This window comes from Muntiacus reevesi, chromosome 2 (assembly GCF_963930625.1).
Source record: "Muntiacus reevesi chromosome 2, mMunRee1.1, whole genome shotgun sequence".
NCBI classification, from domain to species: domain Eukaryota; kingdom Metazoa; phylum Chordata; class Mammalia; order Artiodactyla; family Cervidae; genus Muntiacus; species Muntiacus reevesi.
Window position 1 is genome coordinate 273,695,041 of NC_089250.1, and position 13,859 is coordinate 273,708,899.

The 13,859-nt window shown below is 42.5% G+C and overlaps 1 pseudogene; it reads left to right on the plus strand.

Annotated features, from left to right (window-relative positions):
- LOC136157619 (zinc finger protein 665-like) overlaps positions 1–13,859 on the plus strand; it is a 39,645-nt pseudogene that overhangs the window by 13,312 nt on the left and 12,474 nt on the right.

Here is a 13,859-nt window from a genome sequence, read left to right on the forward strand (position 1 = left end):
AATGGTCTAATAAGCATGTAATCATATTGTATTTGTGGCACCAAATTCTTTACTCTGTTACTTTACACCCAGGCATTTTGAATGTTTGTCATAAATTCTCACAATATGATTTATTCACACATTGTGAATTTTCTCCAACATGTGCTAAACAGATCTAGCTCATCAGTGAAGAAATGTCTTCATGAAGCTTTTTAATCCACACTTTTTTAAAAATTTATTTTTATTTGGAGGATAATTGCTTTACAATGGTGTGTTGGTTTCTCCCATGCAACAGTGTGAATCGGCCATAAGCTTACATATGTCCCCTCCTTGTTGAACCTCCCTCCTACCTCCTACCCCATCCCACCCCCTAAGTTGTCACAGAGCACTGGGTTTGAGCTCCCCATGTTATTAGCAACTTCCCATTAGCTGTCTGTTTCACTCGTGTTAATGTATATGTTCCACTCTCTCCTTCCCCTGCTCTAATACACATTTTCAATGTAGGATTCCTTGAGTAATGCTCCATTCTACACCCATTACAAAATAGTAAATCTGTTTCTCCGGTAGGATAGTTTTTATTCCTGGGTGAGGGGCCACTTGGCAAATAGTAACTGAAAGAAGTAGGTTTATCATTCTCACCAAACAGGAAGCTCCAGAAGATGCCATGTGGGATGTGATGAGTCCATTGAATGACCAAGAATAGTGAAGGGTGAGAGGCAAAACACTTTTTGATTTTAGATTTTGTCTCATTTTCATGAAACAATAATCCTAGTCAGTACTTTCTGATATTATTAGCCATTTGCATTAAATGGCCACCATAATTTTAATAATAGATGTGAAATTTCTAATTTCATATTTCTCTCTTGAACAAAGAAAAACAAAGGGGGGAAACTGTTAGGAAGCAATTATATCAAAAGACTTTGTCCTTTATCCTGAGAGTATAATATTCCACATAGCATGTGGTGACTCTGCTTCATGTTTGAAATGCCAAGCAAAACTTTTTAGAGCCCTTATGTTTTCTAAGTCATAGATTTATTTCCTTTCTGCTCTATCTGATTCTAAATACACTTAAATAATACACCATATTTTTTTTTGGGGGGGGGGGTGTTGTACTATGCTATGTGGCTTTCAGGATCCTAGTTCCCTGACCTGGGATTGAACCTGCACTCTCAGCAGTTAAGTGCCAATTCCTAACCACTGGACTGCCAATTTTGATATAGTAATTCTGATTCCAGTATCAGGGTAGGGAATCAAAGAATCCATTTTGAAATGCTTTTTAACCATGTCATCCTACCTGAATGTGAGAAATATACAGGAGGCTTGTAATTGGGAAATATTCCAACATCACTTCCAAATATATTTTAAGATTAGACTCATATTAATTATATAGTAATGTAACTGCTCTGGGGCTTCCCAGGTGTTTCAGTGGCAAAGAATTTGCCTGCCAATGCAGGAAACACAGGAGAACTGAGTCTCATGCATTGCAGGTAGGTATTAATTATTTTAATACTTAGTTTTATTTATTTATTTGGCTCTGGTGGGTCTTAGTTGTGGCTTGTGGGGCCTAGTTCCCTGACCAGAGATTGAACCTGGGCCACCTGCATTGAGAATGTAGTGTCTTAGCCACTGGACCACCAGGGAAGTTTCAATCCTTCATTAATTTAGATATGAAAAGTGATACATTCAAAACAAAATAGTATCAAAATGCAAAAACAGTGTGCATATTTGAGTCCCTGTCAAGCACTCTCTACTCTTGTTCTTTTCATTGAATTAGCTTCAGTAAGTCTCTGTCTGCAGTGTTTTGAAATAAAACTAACTTTCCATAATCTATGGTAGACAACAAAGGGCTTCCTTGGTGGCTCAGTGGTAAAGAATCCACTGCCAATGCAGGAGATGCGAGTTCAATCCCTGGGTCGGAAAGATTCCTGGAGAAGGAAATGGCAACTCACTCTAGTTCTTGCCTGGGAAATCCCATGGACAAAGGAGCCTGGTGGGCCTCAGTCCGTGGGGTCACAGGAGTAGGACACGACTTAACGGCTAAACCACCATCACCACCACCGTGGTAGATAACAGCTCTTCCCTTTTAAAATGGAGAGAGGATCTTCTCCTGTGGTCCAGTGGTTAAGACTGTGCCTTCGAATGCCAGTAGTACAGGCTCAGTTCCTGGTCAGGGAATTAAGATCCCACATTCCATGAGGTGTGGCTAAAAAACAACCAAACAACAACAAAAATCCATTGTTCTCCTGCTTTTTTTTTTTCTTCCACATGTAGCCCATCATGAAACACTTATGAAAACCTCACTTTCACAGTGGCCAGTTCTACTCTATTTCTTGACCATCTGTTAGAATAATCTTTCATATAATCATCAATGATGGTCCTCATTCATAACAACACATCTAGAGAAGGTGTTGTGGCCACCAAAAACATGATATTTTGTTTTTAAATTAATTTGTCTGCATTGGGTCTTAAGTTTTAGCACATGTGATCTTTTAGTTGTGGCATTTAGGATCTAGTGCCCTGACCAGTGATCGAACTCTGGCCCCCTGCACTAAGGGTGGAGTCTTAGCCACTGTACCACCAAGCGTATGTGTTGTGTGTTAGTCGCTCAGTCGTATCCGAATCTTTGCGACCCCATGGATTGCAGCCCACCAGGCTCCTCTGTCCATGGGATTCTCCAGGCAAGAATACTGGAGTGGGCTGCCATTCCCTTCTCCAGGGGATCTTCCCAACCCATGGATCAAACCCAGGTCTCCCACATTACAGGTAGATTCTTTACCATTTGAGCCAGGGAAGCACATCAGGAGGTCCCCAAAGCATATTTTAGATAATATTTTTACATCTCTACTCTGGCCGTCCCCATGCTCTCAAATTTATACCATCTTGCTTCTTAAAATCAGTGTCCTAGTTTTTCCTGGTCTCATGGATATGAAAAAACCCCACCTAATGCAGTAGGTGGGGTTTCATCTTACCCGTCTTTTCCCTGAGACTATCATGCTGACAAATGAAAGGCAGATAATGGAACAATAACATCAACAGATTTCAAACTTCAGGTTGTAGGTTATTAAAAACAATGGACCCTTTTCATGAGACCTCAGATAATTGAATAAACAATGTACCATCTGCAGATAATTAGATCTTTCCACAGATATCTGATCCTTTGACAGGTATCAACTCATGAATTTTAAAGAATTTTATCTTTAATTGTCTGTGGAATTTAACATCTGAGATTGGTTATTTCAAATCTAATAGACTGAGTTTCCTCCCACTGTAAGTTTTCTTCTTTGTAAGCCCATTGAGAGGATTGTTTGAAGATTTATCTCCCCATTTACATTTGTCATGTCTCTGTCTAGTGTGAATTCCTTGTGGAGTATCCTGAGTAATTGCTGCGAAGTCTTGACGTTCTTGTATGGTTTCTATATCAGCTTTGTCATGCATTTGTGTGGTTTTCCTCAAAAGTGTTTATTCTGATATCAAGTGAGGTGACGGCCCTGGTTATGGGCCTTGCCATCTGTATTAATTAGTTTTGTATGGTGTCTCTCCACAGCGGAGCATCTTTTTAATTTTAGTTGAAACATTGCTGTACAATTTTTGTTTCAGGTGTGATATTTAATGTTTAGTTTTTGCATACATTGTGAAGTGACCACCACAGTGAGTCTAGTAGCCATCTGTGCCCAAACAAAATTCTTACCATATTATTGACCCTATTCTTTATGCCATATATTATACATCATCCTGACTGACTTATTGCATAATTGTCAATGTGCCCATTTTAAACTCCTTCATATAATTCACTTCTCTACCCCATTCTGGAAATCACATATTTTTTCTGTGTGTCTGTTTTCACTGTATTTTGCATTTTTTTCTCTTTTAGATTCTATAGATAAGTAAAACCATGTGGTATTTGTCTTTGACTTTTTGTTCATTTAGCTTAGTACCTTCCATGTTGTTGCAAATGGAAATATTTCTTTATTTTAGGGAGTTCCCTGGCAGTCCAGTAGCTGATACTCAGTGCTTGTACTGCCAGGGTCTGTGTTCAACCCTGGTCAGGGAACTAAAATGCCACAACCTGTACAGTGCAGCCAAAAAAAAAAAAAAAGATTTTATGCTTGAGTGATATTCCATTATATATATATATATACACACACCACATTTTCACTATCCATTCATTCATCCTTCATGTTCAACCCAGTCTTCACATTAGATCAAAGAAGCACTTTGTAAATACATTTTTGTGCCCTGACCAGAGTCCCTCTCAAATAAATGGGGTGAGACCCAACGTTAATTATATTTAAGATTCCCCAGGTGATTCTAATCTGAATCCTTCCTTGAGCTTCAGGACTCTTGAGTCCTCCTATTCCTGAAGGCTGATATCTGGGCTGAGAGGAGGCGTTCTTCTCTGAGTGGGGATGGACCAGGGCCTGGTCTGTGACCTGAAGGGGATTGTCGGGTCTTCTGAGGTGCCCACTGCTGTTGTGTATGTGAGGGCTTCACCAGGAAGGGAGTAAGATCTGGTGAAAAGTGGGGGAAAATGCTGTGTTGTTCTCTGTGTAGTTTACTGTTCAAATCCCAAAGATTTCAAAGACAAAAACAAATGGTTATATAGAGTTGTAAGGCAAAATACTATTTTTAGTAGTATTTCACTCTTTTATCTTATTTGGGAATATCTAGATATTTATAAACTATATATAATTTATCAAACATGCAAGGTTTCCTGTTGTCAACGAGTTGGGGAAAGATTTAAAAAGTTTACCTGGAACCTTTTATCTCCTACACAGTCAATTGGACAGGTAAGCAAACTGCTGGCAAAAACAACTTTTTACTGTAACCGTTTTCAACTTGTTAGGAGACATCTACGTTTCAGTATAACTGGGCCAGGCAACTGGCCCAGCTTTCACCTTCAAACTGTGACAGTGGGCCTTCCCTGGTGGCTCAGTGGTAAAGAATCCTCCGGCCACTGCGGGAGACATGGGTTCATCCCTGGTCGGGGAAGATCCCACGTGCCTTGGGACAACGAAGTCCGTGGGCCAGAACTACTGCCCGTGCTCTGGAGCCAGGGAGCTGCAACTACTGAACCTGTGTGCCCCAGAGCCTGTGCTCTTGGCAAGAGACGCCACCGCAGTGAGAAGCCCACACACAAGAGTAACCCCCGCTCACTGCAGTTAGAGAAGTGCCCAGGCAGCTAGGAGCACCCAGCACCGGTCCCCCCACCCTCAACGTGGGCAATACATTTAAAAAAGCATTTCAAATTAATAGGATCAACCTCCCACTCCCCGCCCCCTGCTCCGCGCCTACCTTGCCTCCCAGCACTCCCTGCGGGGACCGGGGGTCTCTCCAGGCTCCTAGCGCCAGGCCAAGGCCCCGCCCCCGGAAGTGCCCCTCTGGCCCCTCTGGTGCCGTTCCTTACGGAACCGGAAGCGGACTACGCGGAGAGAAGGTCACCCCGCTGAGTAAGTTGCTCGTCGGTATTGTAACTGTGCGGTGGCCCCCTTCCCCCTTCTAACCATCCTCACGACATGGGGGTCGGCACGGGCCTAAATCCCAGCACCCGCCTCTCCGCCCCCAGTCTATCTAGACGTCGCTGTTAGGGGTTGGGTGTATTTTCCACTGGGTTGAAATCTCAGAGGCTGGTCCCTGCCCTTGCGTTTTCCGCCTCTGATCTCAGTAGACACCGCCTTAAGCACATTTTCGTGCTTAAAACCCTTTCCTATCTTTGCCCCCCCCCCCCCCCCCCCCGCCTCATGTAAAGCCCTCTTTCGCGAAGTGGATTCGCGCCCCTCAGCCTCGCCCCCTCGGCCCCTGGAGGCCGCGTCCTCTCCCCAGCCCTAGGATTCTGGAGAGCCCACCCCGCTCCCGAGACCCGGTCCCTCCCGGCCCCTTCTGTCCTCGCGTCTCCTCAGGCAGGTCCTTCCGCCCCGCGGGCCTCCCCTCCCTGTCAGCCTGTCCCCTCACCCCGCGTAGGGGCCGGTGACCCCGGCCAATGTTCTTCAGCCCCCAATTCTTCCCTCGGTTGGAAAACGGTGTCTTCCGTAGGCCGCCGTCTTACTGCGTCTCCTTTGCCATAAATAAGCGGGCGATGGGATCGGCAGCCGCAGAGAAGAAACCTGAGAGAGAAAAACTGATGAGGTGGAAAGAATAAGGGAAAACGGATGGAGACAGAAGATGGCTGAGGGTCTTGTAAAGAGACCGTAAGATGAAATAGATTTAGCCTTGAAAATAGCAGGTGAATAAAATAGAGAAATTTAAAAAGCCAGATCTCCAGGGATTGGGCAGCAACATGGGGAGAGGGGGTACTCGATCACTGGTAGTAAGGGGAGCAACAGCGGTGAGGCACTTCACAGAGATTCTGCGAGAGGATAAAAGGTGGAGCCGTGGCCTTCAGACCTCGTGGTCCTGAGAGAGGAACAGATGACAGCGTGTGACTAGCGGAGCAGAAAGGAAGCATAGCCACGTGGGGTGCCTGAGAGTGGGGAGGGGACTAAGAGGCAAAAGTTTGCAACCGGAGGGCAGAGAGGGCGTTGAGCTGGGGGAAGAAAAGCAGAAATGTAAAGATATGGGGGGAAAGAGCAACAAGAGGAGAAACAAGTTGCAGAGCGTGGCAGGACAGCAGAGAGAAATAGACCAGCAGGGGCACCAGCAGAATAGAAAAGATTAAAAAAGAGACAGAAACGGAGAAACGGGAGGGAGGGGGGAAATGGAAATAGACAATTAAATGGAAATGCATAATAGTGCAGGTAAAAAAAAAATAGTTCAGGAGAGGGAAACCTGTGTCCAGGTGGGAGGGGTGAGTTAACTGGATTTGGACAAAGTTATGATGCACTGTTTTCTGGCTTTAGAATCTAATAGCTTTCTATTTTGTTTGCTTAAATTATACAGATGAAGATTCATATCGCCAAGCTGGAAGGTTTGTACATTTTGTAATTGTTTGTATGACAAGATAACGTCCCTTTGCAGTCCCTATTGAGCCAAGGAGCTTGACTTGACTCAGAAAGGTGTGGCTCACCCCCTTCCATTTCCTGGCATGGGATGGAGGGGGCACTAGTGGGGCAAGAAAGGACTGGTTCTGTCCCCACATAGAACATCTTTGAAGAAACATTGAAAGTGTTTTTCTGTAATGGATTTACTTTTTTCTCTGTTTCCTTTACGGTTCTTTTGTTGTTAACTTTACATATATACTAGTGCATTAAATGTCTGAGTCCCTACAAGTAATTACTAAGTTGTGAAATAAGTTTGGGGGCATTATGTATTCTATTCATGTGGTTCTTTTCTAAATATGATATATTCTCAATTTTTTAAAAGTGTTGACAGCAAGATTATTTCCTTTTATTGATTCAGATTTTCTTGACACCAAAGGGCTTTCCCTGCCTTATCTTAATATATTGGAAAAGTGCTTTCATAACTAGTAAATACGTTTAGGTTCTTTTGATGAGTACTTGGTAGAAATGTCTTTTATATTAACGGTCAAAACCTGGTTTAACCAGTTAATCTAATTTTTTTTTTTTACATAGCATTCACATTTTATTTGGTATTATAAGTAACCTCGAGAAGATTTACAGCATATGGGAAGGTGTGTGTAGGTTATATGCAGATACTATGCCAGTTTATATAAGGGATTTGAATTCTTTATATATTTTTTGCCTCTTTTATGCCTCTGTTCATGATGAAAAAGTTTGCTCAGAACTTATTTCTACGCTAAACCCTTACAATGTTTTCTGCACCAGCAGCTGTGCTTCTGCGACTGTTTAAATTACTTTACTTTGATTTTTCTGGAAAAGAAGAATCACCTGTTTGGTGTCTCTGTGATTAGACCTTGAAAGAAGCTTCCTTTGATCAGGTATCTGATAGATGGTATTTTAAATTGGGCAGGCAATAAGGACAAACTCTGCCCCCTGAACTTGCAGGATCTCATTTGGGAAACACCCCTATTCTGTTCACTCCACCAAGACTTTTTAAAAAAGAGTCTCCCTTCTGGACCTCAGGGAGCCTGCTTATAACATGCAGATGAGAGACTAGACGAGAAACTCAGTCAGAGCAACGCTGACCCTGAAGTGATTGGCCAAACTGGGTATGTGTCTCTGTGTGGCAGTTCTTTTTGGAGAGAGTATCTAGTTTTTGTAGAAGTCTATATGGGTCCCTGTCTTCCCAGAATCAAAAACAAAATTGCTGGCTTGGAGACAGGAACACAGGCTCTGAGTAGAAGTGACCGTAGTAGAAATATTTCTCAGCATTAAATGTAAATTTGTGGGTTTCTTTTTTTAAGTTTTAGTTTTGTATAGGGATATAGCTGATTGACAATGTTGTGATAGTTTCAGGAGACCTGTGAGGGGACTCAGGCATACATATGCATGTATCCATTCTCTCCCAAACTCCCCTCCCATCCAGGCTGCCATATAACGTTGAGTTCCATGTGCTATACAGTAGGTCCTTGTTGGCTATCCACTTAAAATATAGCAGTGAGTACATGTCCATCCCAAACTGCCCATTTATCCCCCCCCCCCCAACCCTGCCACAATCATTCTCCAAGTCTGTGGGTCTCTTTCTGTTTTGTAAGTTCATTTGTATAATTTCTTTTTAGATTCCACATCTAAGGGATGTCATAAGATATTTCTCCTTCTCTTACTTAACTTCAGTCAATATGGCAATTTCTGGGTCCCTCTGTGTTGCTGCAAATGACATTTTTTTCCGTTCTGTTTAATGTCTGAGTAGTGTTTCATTATATATAAGTACTACATACTCTTTATCCATTCCTCTGTTAATGGACATTTGGGTTGCTTGCATGTTTTGGCTTCCATGAAGGCAGTTGTTTCAGGCACAGAAAATTATTTTCCTCCAATGTTAGAAGTATGGCCTAAACTGAGCACACAGGGACCCTTGGGTACAGGAGGATGGGTGCCTTGTGCTCAGGAGATGGAGCTGAAGGGTGCCTTTCAGCATCCACTCCACAGGTGACTTGTGTTGGGTGTTTGGGGAGGTCAAGGATCGTTGTGCAGGGACACTGCTTTGAGAAAGATCTCCATTACTTCTTGCAAGAAATAAATCCTTCCTGCTCCAGGGGAAAAGAGACAGAGAAAGGAATCTTTCTACAGTTTTTAGAGTAATATAAGAAAAGTTTCAGACGTCATTTTGTTGTTTACCTTTAGTACTCTTCAGTATTTTGTGTCGCAAATAAAAAAATGTTCAGTTGCACTGTGAAAGCTACAACAGGGGGACTTGGGGTGTTTCCTTGGGAGATGTTTGGGTCTCGCTGGGGCTTGTGCACTGCTGAAAACATCTTTTATACGTAGTTTTCAAAGATGACAATCTTTGGGTTGAGGATACAGTGAATGAAAACATGGTGTTTTGCATCCAGTGGATCTTTGTATGTCTTCATATGTACTTTTCTCTCTGGCATGATTTATTAGTTTGGGATTTTTTTTGTGTGTGTGGTTTTTTATAGCAGGATAAGTGGATCATTATGGGTTTTATAGAGACTATGTTGGACCCCATGAGAGTTTGTAAGTTCATCTGAGTCCAAAAGGGAAGGAAATGATGAGTACTAAGCTTCAAATGGCAGAGAGTTTTCATTAAGGGGGTTTTGCTAGGTATGTTCCGTGGACAGAACTTGAGAAGGGGCCATTACGTTCTTCAATGTAGGGAGAGATTGTTCCAGGAATCAAGAGGACTGGCAACACCAAGTGAACGGTAGTACAGAGGGACATCCTTGGGAAGGTGTAGCTGCTACTTTTTTGCTGCCAGGCTAGTGCTAGTTCCTCTCCTGTCCTCTCCCACCCTGTCCCAAAACATGCACACGCACGTGTGCGCACACACACACACACACACACACACACACAAATAAACAATAGGGAACTCTTGTGTACTCTTAGTGGAAATGTAAATGGTATGGCTATTACAGAAAATGACTTAGAGATTCCCTTGTCTAGCTATCCAGAGGAAATTAAATCACAAAATTTAGGTCAGTATTTGCAACATGTACATCTAATGTTGACTGTGGTTAATCATACTGTGTTTCTACATACTTGATATTTGTTGAGAGAATAACACCAGTATTCTTGCCACACAGAAGTAAAATGCTAGTTGTGAGTTGACAGAAGTGTAAATTACTTTATCAAATAGTCACACTGGATGCCTCATGTGTACATACTTGTTCTGCATCTGTTAGCCTCCGTCAAGATGGAGAATAGAATGTGAGGGGTGGACTAGACTTGCCTCCACGGGGTGCTGGTCAACTCAGGCTTGCCTTAGATTGATGAAGAATTCTGGGTATGCATGTTTTATACCCCCTGACCAGAGATTTCTTTTCATATTGTCAGTGTGGGGTCCAATCTCAATAGTGTTTAAGGGGCCAAGGTGCATCTAGCATTGAGCATCAGTACTCTCGATCCTCCCATTCCTGAGCGCTGAGATCTGGGCTCAGGGTAGGGGCTGTGCTCTGAGTGGGGATGGACCAGGGCCTGGACTGTGACCTGAAAGGGATTGTGTGAGGTGGACAGCTGAGTGTTAGCTGAGGTGGCCCCTGCTGCTGTTTTCATGAGGCCTCACCAGGAGGGGAGCGAGATTTGAAGGAAAGGGTAGAAAAACTCCCATATTGATCTCTGGTCTCTCCTGTGACAGTGGCAGCCAAAGAAAGACTCTTTTCCACTTGATGAGATCTTCTTTGTGTGTGTGTGGTTGGGGCACAGAGAGAGAAGATATGGATTCTAACAGCAGTTTTACGACTTTCAAGGTTGACTTCCAAAGACTTACTTTACCCAAGGAAGAGCATAGAAGAGGAGGAAGAGGAAAGAAGAGGAGTCAGGCATGGCTCTTTCTCAGGTAAGGTCATATTCTCAGTGGATTCTCACACTGCCTTCCTGAAATGCCCTTCTCTGGACTCGCCAATCGTGTCTGACTCTGGAGTGTCCTGTCTGACTCCTGTACACGCACACTCACCCGGAGCCTTCCCACAGGGCCTGTCGTCTCCACTTAGATCCCGTCTCCCCGTGACCCGGTGACCTGGCCCTTGTGAGGAGGCTCCCCTGGGCACCATCCTGGGCAGGGCTTCTCACCCACGGGTTGGAGATGGGGTCTCAGTGCTGTTGGGCAGCAGGGATTGCTTAGGGCCCATTGGGATGCGCTCTCTGCTCTGTGAACCAGGGTAAAGAAGTTGAACATTAATATGCATTATATCTGATAAAATCTGAAAAACTGACCAATGAGGGGTAATTCGTTCTTTTTCTAAGGCATTTGAAGCTAAATGAATCAGTCGTTGACTTCATCTTTTTTTCTTTTTTTTTTTTTTTAGCTATTTTATATTGAAGTAGAGCTGATTAACAGGTTGTGATAGTTTTAGGTGGATGGAAAAGGGACTCAGCCGTACATACACATGTATCCATTCTCACTCAAACTCCCCTCCCATCCAGACTGTCCTATACAGGTCCTATACAGGTCCTATACAGGTGGACCTTATTGGTTATTTATTTTAAATACAGTAGTGTGTGCATGTCCATCCCAAACTCCCTAACTATCCCTTCCCCATTCTTCCCCCTTGGGAACCATAATTTTGTTCTCTATTGACTTCAAATCTTAATGGTTGCAAATGGAAGGGAACGTTCAGAAACAGACATCAGTGGTATAAGGAGATTGATTCCTTTTTTTTGACTGCGCCCCATGTCAGCTTGTAGTATCTTAGTTCCCCAACCAGGATTTGAACCTAGGCCCATGACACTGAAAGCACAGTGTCCTAACCGCCAGACTGCCAGGGAATGTTTTATTCCGTTTTTGAGTTTGACCTATAAAATCAATCAAAATCTCTGACAACTGGAAATTCTTTAAATCACTTTCGTCACCTCCATTCCTCAGAGGTTGTCTCTGTACTTGGTGGATTGTATCCTGTGATACGGAAGATTTTACCTTTGTTACAAGTAAGGTTCCATCTTCATTCTTTTGCTTGGTTGTATAGATTTGCTCTATATCATTTGTTATCAGGATTGTCCTTTACCCTTTGTGCAGTCTTTGCACCCTTGTCTGTACATTTTATATCACATTCACTGAATTATTTCTGGTACTCTGATCTGTTTCAGTGGGTTATGTATCTGGGCTTATGCTAGTACAACATCATCTTGATTACTTTGTAATATGTTTTGAATTTTGAAAAGGACAGCCTCCATCTTCTGTTTCAAGAGTATTTTGACTGTTTGGGGTCCCTTGAGGTTCCCTGTGAATTGTAATTTTTTTTTTTTTTTTTTACAGCAAAAATTGCCTTTGAAATTTTGACAGGGATACCATTAGAATCTAACATTTTCAGTAATAAAGTAATTTTAAAACTATTAGGTCCACCAGCCCAGGTGGGATGCATGAGACAAGTGCTCAGGTCTGGTGCACTAGGAAGACCCAGAGGAATCGGGTGGAGAGGGAGGTGGGAGGGGGGATCGGGATGGGGAATACGTGTAACTCTATGGCTGATTCATATCAATGTATGACAAAACCCACTGAAATGTTGTGAAGTAATTAGCCTCCAACTAATAAAAAAAATAAATTAAAAAAAAATTATAAACAGAAAAAAAAATAAAATAGAAAAACTGTTAGGTCTTCCAATTCATGAGTACAGAGTATCATTTACTTTACTTATGTCCTCGGATTTCTCTTAGCAAACTTTAGTAATTTTCAGTGAGCAAATCTTTTACCTCCTTGGGCAGTGCTGTCTAGGTTTGTCATAGCTTTTCTTCCAAGGAGCAAGCTTCTTTTAATTTCATGGCTGCAGTCACCATCTCCGGTAATTTTGGAACCAAGAAAATAAAGTCAGTCACTGTTTCTATTGTTTCCCTATCTATTTGCCATGAAGTGATGGGACTGGATGCCATGATCTTCCTTTTTTTGAATGTTGAGTTTTAAGCCAACTTTTTCACTCTCTTCTTTCACCATCATCAGGAGACTCTTTAGTTCCTCCTGCTTTCTGTCATAAAGATGGTGTCATCTTTGTATCTGAAGCTATTGATATTTCTCCCTGCAATCTTATTTCCAGTTTGTGCTTCTTCCAGCCCAGCATTTCAAGTGATGTACTCCACATATAAGTTAAATAAGCAGGCTGACAGCATGCAACCTTGATGTACTCCTTTCCCAATATTGAACCAGTTCCTAGTTCCGTGTCCTGTTCTAACTGTTGCTTCTTGACCTGCATACAGGTTTCTCAGGAGGCAGGTATGGTGGTCTAGTATGCACATCTCTAAGAATTTTCCAGTTTGATGTGATCCACACAGTCAAAGACTTTGGGTAGTCAATAAAATAGAAGTAGATGTTTTTCTGGAATTCTGTTGCTTTTTCTATGTTCCAGCGGTTGTTGGGAATTTGATCTCTGGTTCCTCTGCCTTTTCACAATCCAGCTAGAACATCTGGAAGTTTTCAGTTCATGTACTATTGAAGCCTGACTTGGAGAATTTTGAGCATTACTTTGCTAGCATGTGAAATGAGTGCAGTTGTGTGGTAGTTTGAACATTCTTTGGCATTGCCTTTTTTTGGGATTGGAATGAAAACTGATCTTTTCCAGTTTGGTGGCCACTGCTGAGTTTTTCAAATTTGCTGGCATATTGAGTACAGCGTTTTAATAGCATCATCTTTTAGGATTTGAACTAGCTCACCTGGAATTCTATCACCTCCACTATCTTTGTAGTGATGCTTCCTAAGGCCCACTTGATTGCACTCCAGGATATCTGGCTCTAGGTGAGTGATCACACCATTGTGGTTATCTGGGTCATGAAGATCTTTTTGTACAGTTCTTCTGTGTGTTCTTGCCATCTCTTCTGATTGTGGTAGGTCCATACCATTTCTGTCCTTTATTGAGCCCATCTTTGCATGAAATGTTCCCTTAGTATCTCTAATTCTCTTTAAGAGATCTGAAGTCTTCCCAT